The sequence below is a fragment of the Triturus cristatus genome, chromosome 9 (assembly GCF_964204655.1).
Source record: "Triturus cristatus chromosome 9, aTriCri1.1, whole genome shotgun sequence".
In the NCBI taxonomy this organism is placed as follows: domain Eukaryota; kingdom Metazoa; phylum Chordata; class Amphibia; order Caudata; family Salamandridae; genus Triturus; species Triturus cristatus.
Window position 1 is genome coordinate 947,112,971 of NC_140592.1, and position 7,511 is coordinate 947,120,481.

Here is a 7,511-nt window from a genome sequence, read left to right on the forward strand (position 1 = left end):
TCATGTTCACCACGTTCCTTACCGTGTTCCTGGAATGTAAGGTTGACGACACTCCACGACTGTCAGTTGCAGCTGTGTCATTGAGGGGGCCGGATGCCAGGCTGTGCTTTAAAGTAAAGGTCTTCATTACATGCACTGTCTGCTGGTCTTCTTTTGAAGGACACTTCACAACAATTTTGGCGCCGGGCATGTGTGGAGCGCCAGAACATGAACCCTATCTGTAGTATCCATGACCAGGGGGCAGGAGGCAATGGAAACATGTTAAAGGTGTTGAGTGAACCTGCTGGAGCTGTGATCTATGCTGGCAAGTTCCAGCTGGGTGATCCCACCTTGAGTGTGCTTGAGATCTGGGGTGTTGTGTACTAGGAGTCCACTTCTCTTCTCATGCACCCTCAGGATGCAGACTATCTGAAGAAAGTATGTTAGCGTGAGAAGTGTCCTGTCGATTTTGTGGGAGAAGTCACTGGTGATGGCAGAATTGTGTTGTTGGACAGGCATGTCCAGAATACTGTACTTGATGCAGAAGATAGAAAATCCGAGCCTGTGGACCTGCAACTAGAGTGGGTTTTGGGCAAGATGCCCCGAAAGGAGTTTGCCTTTAGTAGAAATGTCACTGTCCTCAAACCTCTGATCCTTTCCAGTGACCTCACAGTGAAAGACGCCCTTCATTGTGTGCTGAAGTTACCAGCTGTTGGCAGTAAAAGATACCTCACGAGCAAGGTTGATCGCTCAGTGACAGGACTCATCGCTCAGCAACAGTGTGTGGGACCTCTACACACTCCTCTGGCTGATGTTGCTGTGGCTGCTCTGTCATACTTTGATAAGGTGGGAGCTGCAACAGCTATTGGTGCGCAGCCAATCAAAGGGCTGCTGGACCCTGCAGCAGGGGCCCGCATGGTTGTTGGAGAGGCACTAACTAATCTGGTTTTCGCCCGTGTCACAAACCTGAAGGATGTTAAGTGCAGTGGAAATTGGATGTGGACTGCAAAGCTTCCAGGAGAGGGTGCAGCACTGTACGATGCCTGTGTTATAATGTGTAATGTCATGGCTGAGCTGGGCAGTGCAGTTAACGGAGGCAAGGACTCTCTCAGCATGGTAGCACGTGTGGTTGCAGAAACAGTGAAAGCTCCTGGGGCAGTTGTTATCTCGGTCTATATTGTCTGTCCTGACATCACTGCTACTGTTACTCCTGATCTCAAGAATCCTTTAGGGAAAGGAATACTTTTTTTTTGTGCCAATTAATCTGAGCCAAAATCGTCTTGGAGGGAGTCCATTGGCTCAGTGTTACTCCCAGCTTGGAGACTGTTGTCCTAATTTGGAGAATCCAGGAGTGCTCACTGCCTGCTTTAATATTACTCAGAATTTTCTAGAAGATTCTTTAGTTAATGCTGGCCATGACGTCAGTGATGGGGATCTCATTACCTGCCTGCTGGAGGTGGCATTTGCAGCAGGAACCTGTGGAATGGAAGTGGACCATTCTGTGCTTGGAGCCAGTACTCTTGAGATCCTGTTTGCAGAGGAACTGGGCTTGGTGTTGGAGGTCCAGGAATCTGCTGTGGGCACAGTGTCTCAGAAGTGCAGAGCGGCAGGAGTGCAACGCATAAATATTGGCTGTACTTCAGGAGAGCGGCCATAGTCTTTGGTTAAAGTTTGTGTAAATGGTGAGAATGTGCTCTGCGAGGAGATGGCTTACCTCAGGGGGCTGTGGGAGTCCACCAGCTTTCAGTTGGAGAGGCTGCAGGCAAATCCAGTCTGTGTATCGCAGGAAGAGGCTGGGCTTAGCACACGCAGTGGATCCAGGTTCAAGCTCTCCTTCGACCCTTCAGAACAGTCTCCACTTCTTCAGGAAATAGATGTGTCTCCACCTCGAGTTGCCGTCCTGCCGGAGGAGGAGAGTAATGGGGACCGTGAGATGGTGGCTGCCCTACTGATGGCTGGCTTTCAGGTGTGGGATGTGACCATGCAGGACCTCTGCTCAGGTGTGATTACCCTGGACTCCTTCAGAGGTTTAGTTTTTGTTGGAGCATTCAGCTATGCAGACGTGTTGTGATCTGCTAAAGGGTGTAGGTAAAGCTACAGTGGTTCTGTCAGGGAGAAAACAATTACTTTACAAATGACAATGATTCTTGTTACCAATATTTTATATGACTCACTGCTTAAGCAATATGCCAGAGAGTAAAAAGTAAAAGTGGGCTAAATCTCAGCACGCAACAAGGTGAATACAATGGAACACAATGGTACAACAAAAAACTCCAAATTTGTTTGCAAAAATTATTATTATTATTAATTGATATTTTTTAGTTTTTCACAAAACATATTGAAAAGAAATTTTTGAAGGGTGTCAAGGTGAGGCATAATTATAAAGTAATAAGTGTTTCAAAGTGACAATGGGTGCCCAGTGCTGATGGTGCAGTGCATATATACAAGAGTGAAGCTATATACAAATATGTACAAGTTGAAGAATGGTCAGAACAACAACTAAGCCAATATCTTTGGTTATGGTAGGACCGCTCATTAGTGTGCACCAAGAGATTTGTTAAGACTGAGCTATGTATTATCGTCGACGTTTTGACCCTGATAATGTGTTAGTATGGTGTCAAAGCGGGTCTTCTTCAGGACAAAGGGCTGCCCAGCAAGTGGGAAGTATCCCTAGGCGTCCCTCACTGAGTCGGGGCTGCCAGAAAGATCTGCACTTGTCAGGAAGGCTCAGGTAAGAGGAATCTCTGAGATGAGGTAAAGTGAAAAACTCGCCTTGAAATAACACAACAAAGTTGTGCCCTATGTCGAGTAGGAAATGAGTCAGGAAAACGGAAGATAATTTGAAGTAAATCCAGGCATAAAGTCCGAGGATGTGAAGGCTTCTCAGTCAGCAGGGTGGGCGGCTTCGGTGATCTTCAATGCCACTGCCCATGCTCATTTTGAAGCTTTTCGTGTCACGATTGTACAGCGAAGACCGGACTACCAAAATGACCGCCGGTCTAGAACGCGCATGCGCAAGAACGGGTCAGGCGAGTTAAAGCTCGGCCTTCCTCCACCAGCAGCGCTTTGCGTTCTAGTGTTTCTGGGAAGCTCTCGGTCACTCACCTGAATCTCTTCCGGGTCGTCGCGCTCCTTGTGATGGACTCAGCGGGGATGCAGCATTCCTGCTCTCGGTTTCTTTCTCTCTAGTGATTCCTGTTAGTCGCGATCTATCACCTGGCGTGGACGCAGCTTTCCTCTGTTCGAGTTTTTTTCGCCTGCATACTTATGGACTTCGTTTCAGCTTCCCGAGCTCCAGTTTCCTGCACATAAAGTAATAGAAAAAGAAGACTAAGGACAAAGCAGCATATCAGTTTTTGCGGTAACAGCGCATTAGCGCTGACTTATATTATATGAACAATTGTGTGTGTACTTACCATATCCTCTGTTTCCTGCGCTGTGCTTATCTGCCTCTTCCTTTGGGTTTTAAAAGGAAAACAAAGAAAAGTTATGTTACCTGAGTAAAAGGATTATTCATTTGCAGATATTTAAGTTGTTCACAGATAGTTATTTGGAATTATTCCCACTAGCAACACAGGGTGAAAGAGGTAGACGCACACATAGATTCCTGCATATAGTATTCCTCATTTCCAAAAGGGGCTTTTCATTACGTTATATTATTATCTTTTATTTTAGTGCCAGACACAAGCCTTAACCATTACTACATTGCTACCCAGTCACTGAAGAAGGCATATCATAAGGTAGGGTGTAAAAGAAAGACAAGAAATACATACAAGTTGAATAGTCTTTTTTCCTTTTATTTATGCATTGATTTTCTTTCCAGCTCATAGCCTCTTGACTTGTACTGGTGAATCCTGTGGTTGTTTAAGACACGACGTGGAGTCTCTTTCCCTTTTTCCTTGTTTTGTTTCCCTTCTTCTCCGGATTACCATTTGCCACCTTGTTAAGTCTTAGGTGCACTTGGATGATTTGGAGAAGTTGTGGACTATACTTCGCATCCCTGACGTCCCCGTGGAAACATAGGTGAGATCCCTACAGAACGCGAAGCCCAGAAAGAATAGTTATTCTTTTCCGCCCGGATGTCATGGATGTCGGTCAGGTGACACTAGCTGATTTAGCACACATGTTGGGTAATTTGCAAGCGGAAACTCAGGCCCTATCAACCAGGGTGGATTCCTTACAGCGCAAAATGAGAACAAGTCCAGGTGTAGGGCCTCATAATCCCAGTGTTAATGTTCCACTAATACAAGTAACACCACCTCCTTCTATCCCTTTGGCGCCTCCTGAGCGTTTTCTTGGTGATACTACTAAGTTTGCTGCCTTTATCAGTCAGTGTCATTTTATGTGCAAAGCTTCCTGTTTCCCTACAGATCAAGCTAAGGTAGCATTCATTATTTCCTATCTAGGAGGGTCTGCAGCTAATTGGACAATACCTCTGATTGAGAGAAATGATCCATTTTTACAGGATTATAGTGCTTTCAAAAGAGAACTCAGTAAATTGTTTGATAGACATACCTTTACACACTCAGCTGACACTTAACTGTTAACCTTAAAACAGGGACCTAAGGATTTAACCTCATATATCTCCACATTCTACAGATTAGTAGCTGAAGCTGGGTGGCCTGAGGAAAAGCGTAGTGCTTTGTTTTATAAGGGGTTGAGAGATGACTTAAAGGATGCATTGGCACAAGTGGTAGACCCTCCTGAGTCATGCAATGCCCTTGTTGACTTGGTGGTCAAATTGGACCATAGAATCAGTGAGCGTAAGAGAGAAAGAGGCAGGTCAGAGGGGAAGGTTTTTGCTTATCGAGAAAGAAAGCCTGATCTTGAGAGAGCAGCAGAAGAGCCCGAACCTATGCAAATAGGGAGTATAAGATGGCCCCTTAGCGAAGAAGAAAAACAGAGAAGGCGTGACGAGAAGTTATGCTTGTGCTGTGGAAAGCAAGGCCATTTTCTTAGGGAGTGTCCTGTCAAACCAAAACAGTTAAGGCGTTCAGAAAACTAGTAAGCCCGAAGTCTCAAGAGACAAGGACTTCGGGTAACTCAGATTTAATTGTCTCATCTATGGAGGTAGCGGTATCTCAGCCACATCACTTTCTTCTCTCCTCAAGTCTTCAATGGGAACATCAGGTAGTAGACATACAAGTAATGGTTGATTCTGGTGTTTCGGGTAATTTTATGGATGCACAATGGGCTCGGAGTCAGAAAATCCCTTGGGTGTCTAAAACTTCTTGGGAAGAGTTCACAACAATTGATGGTAGTACCTTGAAATCTGGTCCCATTAAGCACGCTACGATTGGTTTGACACTGACTATCGAAAAGAAACACCAAGAATACATCGCATTTGACCTGATTCAGACTCCCCAGTTTCCAGCTATTGTGGAGGTACCTTGGTTATGTCAACATAGCCCGCTTATTGATTGGAAGACAATGACATTAACCTTCAGTCACGACAATTGTAGAGAGCATATTCTTCCTGATCCCCGTGATCCTGAGAAAAGTATCTCATTCACTAGTACAGAGGAATGTATTTTACCTCCCGTTTACCAGGACCTCAGGGAGATATTTTTATAATTTATAATTGATCTACAGGGTGGAGCACGCATACCTTGTAGTAGAGTGTACTCCTTAACAGAGAAGGAGAATGTGTATTTGCGAGAATACCTGGATGAGATGTTGAAGATAGGGTTTATCCGTCCTTCTAAATCACCTGTTTCATCTTCTCTTTTTTTTATACCAAAGAGAGAAGGGTTTCTCAGATGCTGCATAGACTATAGGGCACTGAATACCATCACCATCAAGAATAGGTATCCTTACCATTAATTTCCTCCCTCCTTGATCAGATAAAAAATGCCCAAGTGTTCACCAAGTTAGATTTGCGAGGGGCTTACCATCTTGTGAGAATCAAGGAGGGAGATGAGTGCAAAACTGCTTTTTGTACCAAATGTGGGTTATATGAATATCTAGCTATGTAATGCCCCTTCCGCTTTTCAGTTCTTTATCAAGGAGGTACTTAAGGACATGCTGGATATATTTGTCATTGCCTATATCGATGATCTCTTGATTTATTCCCCCTCCATGCAGGAACATGTAATCCATGTAAGAAGAGTACTAGAACGATTACGAGACAATCATTTGTGTTGTAAGCTAGAGAAATGTCACTTCCATACCCAGCAAGTAGGATTCCTGGGGTTCATAATGTCCCCACAGGGACTCCGTATGGATCCACAGAAGGTAGAGGCCATCCATCGTTGGCAAGCCCCTCAAAATATCAAGGAGATATAAAGTTTTCTTGGCTTCACCAGTTTCTACAGACGCTTTTTCAGTGGGTTTTCTGATTTAGCTTCCCCCATAACTAAACTGTTGAAAAAAGGAATGAAATTTCAATGGACACCCGAGGCAGCCTTTTGCAAACTAAAAGAAGCCTTCACACAAGCACCCATTTTACGGCATCCTGACCATTCACGCCCCTTTGTGGTTGAGGCTGATGCTTCACAGATAGCAGTTGGAGGGGTACTTTCCCGGAGGGATCCTAGAACAGGAGTTCTTCATCCAGTGGCTTATTATTCACGCAAATTGTCTCCAGCTGAAATAAACTACTCTATAGGAGACAAGGAATTATTAGCCATAAAAAGGGTATTCGAGGAATGGAGGCAGTATTTATTGGGGCCCAATCATGCGATAACAGTCCTAACAGACCACCGTAATTTACAATTCTTAAAATCTGCAAGGGCTCTATCCATGCGACAACTACGGTGGACTCAGTTTTTTAGTGATTTCGACTTTGTTATACAGTTCCAAACGGGAAAAAAGAACGGGAAGGCAGATGCCTTGTCCCGCTTAGGTTACGAAACCATAGAACCACATGGTGAACCCCCCCCCCATATAATACCCAGAGAGCGAATAGTTGGGGTTATTTGTTCCGAAGAAGGCTTCCTGAGATTAGTTAAAGAAGCACAAACATCCACAGACATGGAAGAAATAACAGATACATAAGAAGTCCCTATAGAACAAGAACTGTCCTATGTACAAGGAGGGTTGGTACTCCCCACTCAAGAGCTGAGATTACAGGCCTTAGAATGGTGGCACACTCACCCCCTTGCAGGGCATCCAGGGTACAAGAAAACACTGGACTTATTACGGAGACACTTTTGGTGGCCGAGTATGGGAAAAGACACAAAAAACTATATACAGACATGTCACGTATGTGCCATGGGGAAGGCCTCTCATCAGAACCCTGCAGGGTTGTTACAACCTTTACCTACACCACCTAGTCCTTGGCACACAGTTTTCTTGGATTTTATAGTGGACTTATCAAGAACTGCAAAAGGGAACACTACCCTCCTAGTAGTAGTAGACTTATTGACCAAGATGGCCCATTTCATCCCAATGACAAATCTTCCCACATCTCGAGTATTAGCCTCTGTCTTTGTTCAGCAAGTAGTACGCTTAAATGGTCTCCCCTCAGTGTTGGTATCGGATAGAGATACTCAGTTCATATCCAAGTTCTGGAAAGGGATGTGGAACTTACT

The 7,511-nt window shown here is 44.7% G+C and overlaps 1 pseudogene; it reads left to right on the forward strand.

Annotated features, from left to right (window-relative positions):
- The first annotated feature begins 207 nt into the window (after positions 1-207).
- On the forward strand, positions 208-2,071 carry LOC146799125 (phosphoribosylformylglycinamidine synthase pseudogene; annotated as a pseudogene).
- The last annotated feature ends 5,440 nt before the right edge of the window (positions 2,072-7,511 follow it).